The sequence below is a fragment of the Helianthus annuus genome, chromosome 8 (assembly GCF_002127325.2).
Source record: "Helianthus annuus cultivar XRQ/B chromosome 8, HanXRQr2.0-SUNRISE, whole genome shotgun sequence".
Taxonomy (NCBI): Eukaryota; Viridiplantae; Streptophyta; class Magnoliopsida; order Asterales; family Asteraceae; genus Helianthus; species Helianthus annuus.
In genome coordinates, this window is record NC_035440.2 from 153,300,542 (window position 1) to 153,315,861 (window position 15,320).

Below are 15,320 nucleotides of genomic sequence, written 5' to 3' on the forward strand. Positions count from 1 at the left end.
TGGGCTTCATTCATGATAATCTTTCGCAATTCGGTCCGCTTAGGGATCCAAATTCGATCCAGATAATAGAATATCCCATCGGATTTGCTTACTAACTGAGCTCCATCGTGATAGATCCTCTTTTTCTTCAATGTACGCTCGATAAAGCAAGCATGTTGGGCTTCGCAGATAAGGGTTTCGAGATTGGGCTGGGCTTGGATGTTTCGGGTACTGAGCACGTAACTCTTTCTGCTGAGCGCGTCGGCAACCACATTCGCCTTGCCTGGGTGATAACGAATCTCATAGTCATAATCGTTGAGAAGTTCTACCCATCGGCGTTGACGCATATTAAGTTCCCTCTGATTAAAGATGTGTTGTAGACTCCTGTGATCAGTGTAGATTGTACACTTAGTGCCATACAGGTAGTGTCGCCAAATCTTCAATGCAAAGACAACCGCGCCTAGCTCGAGGTCATGGGTTGTATAGTTCTTCTCGTGGATCTTGAGTTGACGAGATGCGTAAGCTATAACCTTGTCTCGCTGCATGAGGACACAGCCGAGACCAAGGTTAGAAGCATCACAGTAGACAATGAAATTGTCGCTTCCGTCGGGCAGCGTAAGAATCGGAGCGTTGCACAGCATATGCTTGAGGGTTTGAAAAGCGGTCTCTTGTGCGTTTCCCCACACAAAAGGCTTGTCCTTATGAGTAAGAGCGGTAAGCGGCACAGCGATTTTGGAGAATGCCTCAATGAATCGTCGATAATAGCCCGCTAATCCGAGAAAGGAACGAACTTCTGACGGGTTCTTAGGCGTAATCCAGCTTTTGACGGCTTCAATCTTCGCGGGATCGACATGGATACCCTGACTATTCACGATGTGACCCAGAAACTGAACCTCCTCCAACCAGAATTCGCACTTGGAGAACTTGGCATAGAGTTGGTTCCCCTGGAGTAACTCGAGAACCAAACGTAGATGTTGCGCGTGTTCGGCTTTCGTTTTGGAATAAATCAAGACATCGTCGATGAACACGATGACGAAACGGTCAAGATAAGGCTTACACACGCGATATCCATCGTTTGGGCTCATAATAAATTAAAAGCATCAGGTCCATGAAAACCGCGGGTGCATTGGTTAGACCAAAGGGCATAACAACAAATTCGTAATGGCCATAACGGGTTCGAAAAGCGGTTTTGGGGATGTCTTCCTCTTGAATCCGCAATTGATGGTAGCCTGAGCGTAAGTCGATCTTCGAGAAACATGATGCGCCTTGTAGCTGATCAAACAAATCGTCGATTCGGGGCAAAGGGTATCGGTTCTTGATGGTTAGCTTATTCAATTCCCGATAGTCGATGCACATCCGGAACGATCCGTCCTTCTTTTTGACGAAAAGGACTGGCGCGCCCCAAGGAGAGGTGCTTGGGCGAATAAAGCCTTTTTTGAGTAATTCCTGGAGTTGGTTCGAGAGTTCCCTCATTTCGGATGGTGCGAGTCGGTAAGGGGCTTTGGCAACGGGGTTAGCTCCAGGAATGAGGTCAATACGAAAATCGATATCACGACTTGGTGGTAGTCCGGGAAGATCATCAGGGAACACCTGAGGAAATTCACGAACCACGGGGACGTCTTTGACTTCAACTTTCTTTTTCTTTTCCTTCTCTGCCACTACAATGTTGGCCAAGAAGGCTCGGTATTCCTTGCGGAGATACTTGTTAGCTTGGACGCATGACATAAGCTTGAGACCTTTCGACGCTGTTTCACCGTACACACACAATAGATCACCATTCGCGAGCAAGAATCGAATCATCTTTTCGAAGCACACAACTTCAGCATGGTTTTCGCGAAGAAAGTCCATGCCTATTATGACATCAAAGCTTACGAGTCGCATTGGAATAAGGTCGATTGGAAAGATGTGATTGTTGAGTTCGAGAGTACAATCACGGAGTACTGAATTAACGGCAATAGTTCTTCCCGTAGCGACTTCGACTTCGAATGACGAGGACAGATAAGAGCGCTTACGACTAAGGAGCTTCTTGAATTCAAACGACACAAAGCAGTTATCGGCTCCAGTATCAAACAAACATGATGCATAAATACCATTCACAAGGAACGTACCATTAACCACGTTGTTATCCGCATGAGCCTGACGGGCATTGATGTTGAAGGTTCGGGCATGGGCTGCTTGCTGCTGTTGCTGAGGCTGCTATTGTTGCTGTTGCTGTTGTTGCTGCTGGGGCTCTTGCTTAACCACCCTGTTCGGGCACCTGTTTGCAAAGTGGTTAGGGTCACCACATGCAAAGCAGACTCGAGCATTGGCTGCTGGTGCTTGAGCTGCTTGTTGGCCTTGAGGGGCAGGGAGTAGAGCTTGGATGACAGTGGCTTGAACTGGGGCTTGACGGGGACCATAGCGACAGTTCGCAGTGAAATGACCGTAAAGGTTGCAGTGAGCGCAACAACGACAGGCTAGACCCACCGGGTGATGATACGAACACGGTGGGCAGATTGGGTGAGGGCCTGTGTATGCACGCTTCGCTGGCGGTGCATTGATCACTGGAGCTGAGCGGTGCTGTTGCTGCTGTTGAGCTGGTACAGCTTGTAGAGGAGCAGCAGTGGTTGTCACAGCACAGTTCTTGTTGCTGGAGCTGTTGTTGTGCTTCTTCTTTCTTCTCGATGACTTGGAGGGTTGGGCAGATGAGTCGGTGGGTGCTGTGACGTGCTGTCGTAGGTACACGCAAATTTAATCCCAAAAACAACTATAGATAGTGGTAAGAGGGTATCGAACTCAGGGAGTATGTGGAAAATATGTCGATTATATAGCTTTGCAATTAAACTACAATTAACCTAATTTGCTGAAAATAAAGATCAATGATTTAGATTGTTGTTTTAGAAAACTAAATTAATAACTAAGTGCAAATCAAAATTGGTTGTTTAACAGATTAGGGAAAACAATGACCATCTTAGGATTCAGTTTCTTTAAACAATTGTGTGTAATTCCAACTAGAAAGAGTTACATAGACATAACTCGTGTATAGATAATTGAAGTGATAAAAGGGAACAAAGTACTCGGATTATATAAACGCGAGGTTGTTTCCCGATGACCAATTAATCAATAACCAACCCTAACCCTTCCCGTGATATCTCGATTGCCAACGGCACCAAGAACGTACGATTGAGACTAGAAATTGCACTATCAATTAACACGCTACAAACAATTATGCATACACCATGATAAACAAGCAAACACAAGTTATCATTCTAGAAATTCAGAAATAAACACACAAAAGTTCAAGAGAAACCTGCACCTAAGATGATCACCGAAAGTTTTAGCCACACATAGCTTGGTGGATCATCATAACAAGCAATTCAATGTTCATACAAATCGAAAACACAAACCGAATGTTAGGAATTGTCTAAAACCAAGCCAAGATAGCCAAAATCGCCCCCAATGTGTTCTACAAACGTCCAATGATGAGAATAGCTGAAAAGACACCCATAAACTGACTTAATGATGGCAGTTACAAACTTGATCGCAGACTCCACCGTAACTTATGGCTCCACCGTAAGTTACGGTGGACATAAACATGTTACGGTGAGTTTAGACTGTTTTACAGTAGGAATCAGGCTAATATCAGGTCCACCATAATTTACGGTGGGACCGTAAATTACGGTGGACAGCTGACTTGTCTTCTTCGTTTCATCTTTTGCTCCGCACTCAACCCGTTCAACTTTAAACCTTCCAAAGCTGCACTTTTCCTCAATTTAAGCCGGCAATCCGTACCTGAGACATAAACAACAGTAGTTATCTAATTCAAGATAATTGCACACATAAATGAGGGATAAAATTGTCTTTTAACATCGTAAAGGGTTGTCCAATGGACCACCCATCACATCCCCACACTTAACCGTTGCTTGTCTCAAGCAACTCATCAAATCAGTTTCTACACAAGTGATCAATGTAAACCAAACAAAACAAGCAATCTTTCTACTAACCCCTTTTTAACACCCAAAACAATGCACCCCTCTCTAAATCTCTCCTCTCGGCTACAATTGAATACTAGCAAAGATAAGCTAGACGCACAATAGGCAAACGGGTGGTTGCACAATCATAGGCTTGTACCTAAATCGATCCTTCTCCTATAAGTGCCAAACATGAATGCAAATCAAAGGGACTTTCAAGGTTGTAACGTGGCTAGGTGTATAGGTAGGAAATGGAATATATATGAAGTAGCGAAAATTTGGCCCGGTCTTTTTTTTATTACACAAATAAGCAAAATAACAACTACCAAACTAAACTGCTAAATACAAAACAACTAAACAACCTTTCTCTTTTCATTTCTTTTTTTTTTCTTTCTGTTTTTTTTTCATAATAAACAACCATGCAATAAAGCATCAACATATCTACATCACATTACTACAACTACTACTACTAATACTAAAAGACCGGGTCAAATTTGGGTAAAATTTTTACCAAACTAAACTACTAAATACAAAACAACTAAACAACCTTTCTCTTTTCATTTTTCATTTCTTTTTTTTTCTTTCTGTTTTTTTTTTCATAATAAACAACCATGCAATAAAGCATCAACATATCTACATCACATTACTACAACTACTACTACTAATACTAAAAGACCGGGTCAAATTTGGGTAAAATTTTAAGTAAGTAGCTAGGGGTAACAAATAATAGGCTTTTAGGCACAAACTTGGCAACTAAATGTCCAAACCCCCGCCCCTCTCGCAACCATGCTCATATATATACTTATGAGGTCCAACCCCCCAAATCCCACACTCGCACACACTAAAGACGAGGCTACCTAGATGCCCTTATCCTTTTCACATTCATGTCTAACTAAGGACTCAAACCGCATTCAAGCACAAGTTCTAATGTACCCCACCCGTAGCCACTCTCAACAAAGATAAGCATTATTTATATACAAATGTGGCTTCAATTCTCACCAAGAATGAAAGGGTCTCAAGGGTTGCCGGTGCACCATTTGGGGCTAATCTAGGGTGTTCAAATTTTCACATCGTTTCGCTTGGCTCAAAATTTTTCAAAATCCTCAAAAATTCCCCCCATCCCCACACTTGGGATACATTGACCCCAATGTATGGTTTTAGGAGGCTTTGATCACTAAAATCATTCAACATCAACAAAAAGCTTCTTCACTCAAACCCCAAATTTCTTTTTGGATTTTTTTCATTTTATAATTTTTTTTATGTTTTTCTTCTTTTTTTTTTAAACATGACACCACCAACAATCACCAACCCAACAAAACAACACAATCATACACCACCCAACCGCCCAACCGTAAACAAAACAAAACAAACTAACACATATGCACAAAATATACAAAGGAGAAACACAACCTTACTAATAGTAGTGCGGTCCCGGAGGTCCAAAGATGGAAGACATCATGCCTTTCCATTCTCCAAATGCAAATGAGCTGCTACTACTACTTCCTCCTTGTTGTTGTTGTGCTCCTTCTTGTTGCCTTGGGTCAATCCATTGTGAGTGGTGGATCGGCGGGGTTGGATACGAAACACTACCGTCATACGGTGGTAGAGACGCATAATCCACATGTTGTGGATCCACAACCACCGGCCGCCCGACATGATAATCAGCGTGCATTCTCCTCTCTTGGTCGTCATAATACCGATTATTCGTTTCCACCTCTTGGGAATACGCAAAGGTGCGGTTCCATGCCTCATTACGATCAAAATTTTGCTTCACAGAACGCTCAATACTTGCACTATTCCTCGTGTTTTGATCATACAACGTCCTCTCCGCCCCCGACCACGTATCAAACACGGATGCCTGAGGCCGTTGATTCTCAATCACTTCTTGCATTGTGCCTTCATAAGCCCATCCCGGCACATAAGATTGCTGCGTATAATCATAGAACATGCCACCATAACCTCTACCATAACCCCCTTGACCAACATTTTCACCACCATGCGGCTCGTCCGCATAGTCTTCATCTCCACTTGGAACTACTTCTTCATCACTTTCTGGCTCGTCCGGCTCACCTGGTAACAAATCTCGGGCACCCAACTTTAGTGCCCTCCACCTTTGCCCTTCCGACTTTAACTTGTGATAACGCTCCGATTGTGTATATGACCACCCAATCCCCAACTTATCCAACGTAAAAGGCTGATGCCTTTTTGTTGCTCCTCGATCTTCAGATGTTATCGCCTTTTGTTGTTTCATTAACCCCGTAATTATTCGACAATACGGGACGATGTCTCTTCCATACTTATTCCGGCAGATCCATAAGTGGTTCATGATCAGATAGCGTATCGGAAAACGCGGAGACCCATGCATTAGCGTGTAAAGAACGGGTACTTCGGGAAATCCCACCTGTTCCTTGTCTCCTCTTCGTGGAATAACATTGAGAACACATATGGCTAACAACAATTTAGCTTCTATTTTTAAATTCTTCCGGTATAGAATGCCACTGTATTTACCGGGTAAAAATATTGCTGCCAACATATCATTCCATCGAACATGTTTCTCCGGTTTAATCAGGAGGTCATCAAGAATCGGTATCATATAATCACTAGCCGGTAGACTGTCGCATTTTCCCAATTTCTTCAATGTGGTAAAAGACATCTCCACTGGAATTCCATTCACAATACCCGTTAGCTTCATTTGCGATGGCCTGTCATATTGGTTAACCTTAAGAGTTGCCATCCACTCTTGAATTTCGGTCATAAACAGGTTGCTTTTATCTTTATCATAACAACTAAGCACCCCCTCCCAACCTAGAGCGCGAAATTTATCAAACACCCTGAACTGGCCAAATTGAACCTCATTAACTTCTCTTTCACAAATGAATGCAGCAGCCTTGTTCTTCAACTTATTCATGCTGTCATGGTAGAGTGTCGGTTGCCACTCCTCGGCTTGATCATCTAATGGACCCGAATTCCACATCGGCTTTTCAGTCGGGTCCAACTCCATCTCTTCCTCACTTTCACTTTCATCCACTCGGCCCAAATATTGTCTCTTTCGCGGTTGTTGTTCCACTTGTTTGCCTTTTCCTTTCGATGATGACGAACTAGATCCCGCTTTTTCTTTCGTTTTAACCATTTTCCTACACACATTAGAACAAACAACACAAACAACCGAAACAAAATTAGGCTCCTTTCTCCAAAACATCCCCACACTTGCTTGTTACTATGGTTGTAAATGTTAGTGAACTATAAGTGTATAAATTTTCCAAAAATTTGGGCATGGTGTCTCTACAATGTAGAGATCCCCACAAGTTCACTACTTTACTAACCATCCTACATCTACAACCATACTCATGTTCAAGAACAATTAACAAGTAACACTATGAACAAGCAAGTGGGTATGAACAAACATCAACAATAACCTCAATCTTCACAATGTATCATCAAAATACAACAATTAAACTTCCATACCTTGTGTGAAGATGTAAGAAACACAAATGAGGCAAAAACTTCACAAAGCCCCAAAATTTTCGAAGCTAGGGTTTGAAGTTCGGACCCAAAAACGGCGTTTCCTTGTAAATCTCTTGTCAAAATCAGAAACTACGTGAAAAATTAGTCAAGATAGACTCCGATTTCACTTAGTTTGGACAAGAATTGATGAAGTTATGAAGGTTTGAAGGTTGGGGAAGAAGATGGCTTGTGGGTCTTGAGAGAGATGGAGATGGTGATAGATAGAATGAGATTGTGTGGTTGGGGAATAACTCACGTGACCAGATGTATGATTTCTTATTTTTTATTTTTTATTTATTTTTTTATGATAAATGTGGAACCCCAAACGACCCACCAGTTTTTTCTGCATACCGTAACTTACGGTCAGACCGTAAGTTACGGTAGGACCTGAACATCAATTTTTCACCGTAAAACAGTAGTGAAATACCGTAAAGCCCCAACTTTTTCATTTCCACCGTAAGTTACGGTAAAACCGTAATTTACGGTAGCTTCTGGGCGTTTATGATTTCACAAAAATTGAATTTTTGGAGTGACTTTTTTATATTTTTTTAGTTTTTTCGATTTTTTTATGTTTTTTAATTTTTTCAAAAACGTGTAAAAATCACCCTACCCCCTCAAAAGTCCCGTGTTGTCCTCAACACAATGTTAGAGTAATTCGTGACCCGAACGTCCCCACACTTGTTTCAAACACGGATTTCGAGGAAATACGGTAATTGTACAAACTATACAAAGCAAAACAAAACACTACTATTTACACTACCAAACCTGGGCCTCTCATGGTTCTTCCTCATCGACCGGGCGCAAGATGTAGCCCGCTTTGTCAAGCTCCAAGTTGTTGATATCGTTCCCCTCCAAGTATGGCTTCAACCGGTGACCGTTCACCGTTTGTTGTTTCAAGGTTTGCTCGTCTTGGATGTCTACATCACCAAACCTTCCAACTCTCCGAATGACGTACGGACCCATCTATTTGCTTTTAAGCTTACCCGCGAACATCTTGAGTCTTGAGTTATACAACCAAACTTTTTGACCCACTTCAAACGTTTTCTTCCGCAGTTTTGCATCATGCACCTTCTTGAGTTTATCTTTATAAGCCGATGCACATTCATACGCCTCATCCCGAATCTCTTCTATCTCGCTCAATTGTAACTTTCTCAACTTCCCCGCCTCATCATAATCCGCGTTTACCGTCTTAATTGCCCAATGTGCTCGATGCGCTAACTCCATTGGCAAGTGACAACCCTTACCATACACCATCCGGTAAGGCGTTGTGCCAATAGGAGTCTTGTAGGCCGTTCGGTATGCCCACAATGCATCGTCTAACTTACTCGACCAATCCTTTCTATCCATTCTTGCCATCTTCATAAGAATCTCTTTGATTTGACGGTTGGACACTTCGACTTGCCCACTTGTTTGCGGATGGTAAGGTGTGGTAATTCGGTGATTCACGCTATACCTCTTCAATAGTTTCCCAAAGTTGAAATTCTTGAAATGCGAACCACCATCACTTATAATGACCCGCGGAATGCCAAAACGAGAGAAAATGTTGGATTGAACAAATTTACAAACAACCGAATGGTCGTTTGTTCGTGTTGCAATAGCTTCAATCCACTTCGAGACATAATCCACTGCTACCAAAATGTATAGGAAGCCATTCGAATTTGGAAAAGGACCCATAAAGTCTATACCCCATACATCAAATATCTCGACAACCAAGATTGGTTGTAATGGCATCTCATCCCTCTTCGATATGCTTCCCATCTTTTGACAATTTATGCAATTTCTAGCAAATTCACAAGCATCCTTGAAAATGGTGGGCCAATAAAACCCACATGAGATCACCCGATAGCCTGTCTTGTGCCCACTAAAATGACCCCCACATGCGGACGAATAGGCATGGGTCAAAATTTCCAACACTTCTGTATCGGGCACACACCTTCGTATAACTTGATCCGGTCCAATCTTGAAGAGATCCGGTTCATCCCAAATATATTGTTTTACTTGAACCATGAATTGTTGTCGACGCTTCTTGGTCCAATGACTTGGGATAGCACCTATGGCTAAGTAGTTGACATAATGAGCATACCACGGTGCAACAAAAGTGCAAATGGCTAAGAGTTGCTCGTCGGGAAAACTTTCATTGATTTCACTAACATCATCGATCCCTTCCACCGGAATCCGAGACAAGTGATCCGCCACTACGTTCTCACTTCCCTTTTTGTCTTGGATTTCTAAATCAAACTCTTGTAACAATAAGACCCACCGAATCAAACGAGGCTTCGCGTCTTTTTTCTCCATCAAGTATCGGACCGCGCTATGATCCGAATAAACCACCACCTTGCTCCCCCAAATATACGAGCGAAACTTATCCAAAGCATACACCACCGCTAGTAATTCTTTCTCGGTTGTGGTGTAATTAAGTTGCGCTTCGGATAGAGTTTTGCTTGCATAGTAAATCACCACCGGCTTTCTATCAACCCGTTGACCCAAAACTGCACCAATAGTGGTGTCGCTTGCATCACACATTATCTCGAACGGCTTTGACCAATCCGGTGGTTGCAAGATAGGAGCTTTGACCAAGTGTTCCTTCAAAACAGTGAAAGCTTGCATACACTCGTTAGTAAAATCAAATGGGACATCTTTTAACAACAAGTTGCATAGAGGCTTAGTGATAACACTGAAACCCTTTATGAAACGTCTATAAAATCCCGCGTGTCCCAAGAACGACCTTACACCCTTAACATTTTTCGGAGGTGGCAAAGATGATATTACCCGTATTTTTGCCTTATCCACCTCCATCCCCCTTTCAGAAATTACATGACCCAACACAATGCCCTCTTGCACCATGAAATGACTTTTCTCCCAACTTAGCATTAAGTTTTTCTCAACACATCTTTTCAACACTTTTTGTAATTCGTTGAGACAAGCATCAAAACTAGTGCCAATAATGGAGAAGTCATCCATGAAAACTTCGAGCGACTCTCCAACCATGTCCGAGAAAATACTCATCATACATCGTTGGAAAGTTGCCGGAGCATTGCACAAGCCAAATGGCATTCGCCTAAAGGCAAAGGTGCCATATGGACAAGTGAAGGTGGTCTTGTGTTGGTCATCCGGGTGTATTGCTATTTGATTGTAACCCGAGTACCCATCCAAAAAACAATAGTATTTTTGACCCGATAGTTTTTCAATAATTTGATCAATGAATGGTAGCGGGAAATGATCCTTAGAAGTGGCAGCATTCAATTTCAGGTAGTCAATACATACACGCCACCCGGTAACCGGTCGGGTGGCAATTTGGTCACCACTTTCATCTTTGACTACTTGAATGCCGGCCTTCTTAGGCACAACTTGGGTGGGACTCACCCAAGCACTATCCGAAATCGGATAGATGATTCCCGCATCCAACCATTTAATTACCTCTTTTTTAACTACCTCTCGTAGGTTCGGATTCAATCGCCTTTGAGCTTCTCGTGTCGGCTTTGCATCTTTGGTGGTAATGATTTTATGCATGACAATGGATGGACTAATTCCTTTGAGATCGGCAATCGTCCATCCGATAGCTCCCTTGTTCTCTTTCAACACCTCCAACAATGCTTGCTCTTGTGCCAACTCCAAGTTAGAGGCAATAATGACCGGTAAAGTGTCATTATCCCCTAAAAACACATAATTTAAGTGGCTCGGCAAGTCTTTGAGCTCCAACTTTGGCGGTTCCTCTAATGATGGTTTTGTACCCGAATCAATCTCCGCCGGTAGACCTTCGAACTGGTGGGTCCATGGCGGTCGACCTTCTTTCAACGCCATCGCATCTTGCTTTTCCTCTTCAACCCGGAGTGCATAAGCATGTACCTGTTCAGAAAAATCACACAGGCAAACATCCAAACCATCCTCCCCATACTCATGCGGGTTGCATCCGTCAACTATATCTGCCATGAAACACTCATCAACACCATTAGCATTAGAATTGTTAGTAAAAACATTCAAACACATTTTTCTATTCCCAAAAGTCATGTCGACCGTACCAAAACTACAATCGATCACGGCATGAGCGGTGCTAAAAAATGGCCGACCCAAAATTACATTTTGTTGTTGTTTTGGGTCCGCGGATGAGTAGTCCAAGACTAGAAAGTCAACTGGGTAATAAAATTCATCAATTTTAACAATTACATTTTGCACCATCCCCCGGGGTAATTTATGAGACAAATCAGCTAAAACAACCGTTGTCTCCACTCTTGCTAACGGACCAAAATCATATTGGTCATATAAGCCCCCCGGTAAAATGCTCACTCCAGCTCCAAGATCTAATAACGCCTTAGCCATTTGAAAATTACCCACTTGTATGTTAATCAATGGCGTGCCCGGATCTTGGAGCTTAGGAGGAAGCTCCCCATTTAAAACTGCACTTACTTGCCCGGTTAAATCGACCCGCTTAGGCACTTTTTTCTTGTTTTGCCTTTTTTGCGTACATAGCTCTTTTAAAAATTTGGCATAAGCGGGTACTTGTTTTATTGCATCGAGAAGTGGTAAGTTAATTTTAACTTGTTTAAACATGTCCCACATTTCCTCTTTTTGGGGACCTCTCGATACAATAAAGTTTTTCTTTCCCGAGTCAAGTAAAGCCGAAGGAAAAGGAACTTGACTCGGTTCACCCTCAACTTTTTCATTATTTTCATGTTCTTTATTTTCACCCACACCCGGTTTGTTAACATTTAATTCTTTTGGTTTTACCGGTGAAACATCATCATCACTATCATTACCCGTGATGTCCTCAACTACCCCCTTAACCAATTCGGGTGACAAATTGGCTTTAAACTCTTTCCCACTTCTTAAAACACTAACATGATGAACATTAACATTACCTCGTGACGTACCATGCGAAGGGTTTACCTTAGTGTCGCTAGGAAGTTGACCCTTGTTTTTCTTCAATTCAGCCACGTCGGTTGCTAATTGACCCATTTGGGTTGTTAGTGATTGAATGCTTTTGTCGCGAACCTCATCCTTTTGCATTCGAACTTCATCGAGTTGGTTCCGTTTTTGCATCTCCATTTGCATGCTCTTTAGCATCTCCATCATCTCGTTTCCACCCGAAGACCCCCCTTGTTCTTGACCCGTTTGATATTGTCTTTGATAGCCTTGATTGTTCCCGCCTCGGTATCCACCTTGGTTATTGTAAGGTTGGCGTGAACCAAAGTTACCTTGGCTACCTTGAAAGTTCGGGTTGGCTTGATTTGAAGGGTTCCCATACCGAAAATTTGGGTGGTTCCTCAACCCGGGGTGGTAGGTATTAGAGTTCATGTTGTTATAATTTCTACCACCCCATCCTTGACCTTGACCTTGACCTTGAACCGCATGGACTTCTTCATATTGCCCTTCCATCATCCCTTGGCAATTTTCAGCCGCATGACCTATTTCATTACACAAAGCACAAACATCATAAATTTGGTTAGTAGTTTGAACATTACCATCATCTATGGCATGCACTTGAGGTCGGGCAATGGCCGGTCGCGCTCTCAGTGATGCTTGAGCTTTCCTCTTTGATGTAGTTGCCATGCTCTCCAAGAACTCCCAATCATCATTCTCATAATTTGTACCAAAAGTCCCACCGGTAATAGACATCAAATCACGTGCATCTTCGGCACTCAACCCCTCGTGAAAGGCATTCATCAACTCCCACAATTCAATTCCATGGTGAGGGCAATTTTTAATCATCATATTGAAACGCTCAAATGCCTCGTGAAACATCTCACCATGTTGTTGTTGGAAGCTTCTCAACCCCTTTCTTGCGTCGTTGGTCTTTTGGGCGGTGTAAAACTCATCCAAGAAGGTTTGTTGCATCTCCCCCCATGTATATATGGATGCCAAAGGCAAAGTGTAGAACCATTTTTTCGCCTTATCTTCCAAAGAAAATTGGAATAATACCAATTTGATGTCATCAGCCGAGAACCCTTGACTCCCAAGAGTGTTACAAATCGAATCATAAGCCTCTAAATGAAAGTAAGGCTCCTCCGTTGCTAACCCCTTGTACTTTGGCAAACTTTGCAAAGAGTTGGTCCTCACTTCAAATGTTCGCCCTTGATCATTATGAGGAATGACTACCGGTGAAGGGTTTTGAGTGATTACCGGCCTAAAATGTGCTTCGATGCCCCTCACATTTTCCCTAAGGTGTCTCCTTGGTACACCAAATCTACCTCTTGGAGGAATAGGACCCATTGGCCTAGGTACTTGCCCTTGTGGTGCAATTGGTTGTTGAAACTGTTGTCGCATCGGTGGGCGTTGAATTGGCCTTTGGAATTGTTGAACATTTGGTTGTACATTTTGTGGCCGAATTTGTTGCAATGGGATAGGATGTTGCATTGGTGGCCCTTGTGGTCTTGGCCGAATGTGTTGTGGTACGAGTTGTTGTTGTTGTTGCATTCCACCGACACTTGCCATCCCTTAAGATTGACTTTGCACATATCCGAATTCTCCTTGATCACCATAACCCCCGTAAGCATACCCATCCTCATCATAACCCTCAAACTCCTCAAATCCTTCATCATACCCATCTCCTTGAATTCCTGACGATTGCCCAAATGGAAGGTTTGAATATTGAAAACCCGCTTGGTTCGATGGTCTAAATGTTGAAGTAGCATGGACAATGGTCGAAATGGGTGCTATGGTATGGCTTGAATATGATGGACCCGCACCCGGGAAGAAATGGGACAATGGTGGTATAATAGTGGATGGGTTAAAGGTAATGGTTGGTTCTTCTTGGGTAGTAATGGGTTGTGTGGTGTTGGTTGGCGTAGTGTCATGAGGTGGAGTGGGAATTGTAGTGGAATTTGGTATGGTTGTGTTTGGTGATGGTTGTGTGGAAGTAGGTATAAATGATGAGGTTGTTTGACCCGTTGTAGGTGGAATTTGTGAATCGGCCATGATGTTTCTTGGTGTAATTGGTGAAGTTGGTGAACCAATGATTCGGTTTTCTCGCAATAAAACCCTGTTTTGCCTTAGCGTTCTTTCGATTTCCGGATCAAATGACAATGGTGACGCTTTGTGAGAGCCTCTAGTATGCATGCACCTGTAGAACCTGAACACTAAACACACCAGTGTAAACCCGAAAATAACAAAGCAAAACTAACAAACTGACACACGTTGCGCACTACTCCCCGGCAACGGCGCCAAAATTTGACGTGCTGTCGTAGGTACACGCAAATTTAATCCCAAAAACAACTATAGATAGTGGTAAGAGGGTATCGAACTCAGGGAGTATGTGGAAAATATGTCGATTATATAGCTTTGCAATTAAACTACAATTAACCTAATTTGCAGAAAATAAAGATCAATGATTTAGATTGTTGTTTTAGAAAACTAAATTAATAACTAAGTGCAAATCAAAATTGGTTGTTTAACAGATTAGGGAAAACAATGACCATCTTAGGATTCAGTTTCTTTAAACAATTGTGTGTAATTCCAACTAGAAAGAGTTACATAGACATAACTCGTGTATAGATAATTGAAGTGATAAAAGGGAACAAAGTACTCGGATTATATAAACGCGAGGTTGTTTCCCGATGACCAATTAATCAATAACCAACCCTAACCCTTCCCGTGATATCTCGATTGCCAACGGCACCAAGAACGTACGATTGAGACTAGAAATTGCACTATCAATTAACACGCTACAAACAATTATGCATACACCATGATAAACAAGCAAACACAAGTTATCATTCTAGAAATTCAGAAATAAACACACAAAAGTTCAAGAGAAACCTGCACCTAAGATGATCACCGTAAGTTTTAGCCACACATAGCTTGGTGAATCATCATAACAAGCAATTCAATGTTCATACAAATCGAAAACACAAACCGAATGTTAGGAATTGTCTAAAACCAAGCCAAGATAGC

The 15,320-nt window shown here is 42.3% G+C and overlaps 1 non-coding gene across 1 annotated transcript; it reads left to right on the plus strand.

Moving 5' to 3' along the window:
* Positions 1-13,110: 13,110 nt before the first annotated feature.
* Positions 13,111-13,216, plus strand: LOC118481428. Its single transcript, XR_004865637.1, has one exon. It is a non-coding gene; the product is annotated as a small nucleolar RNA R71 (small nucleolar RNA).
* The last annotated feature ends 2,104 nt before the right edge of the window (positions 13,217-15,320 follow it).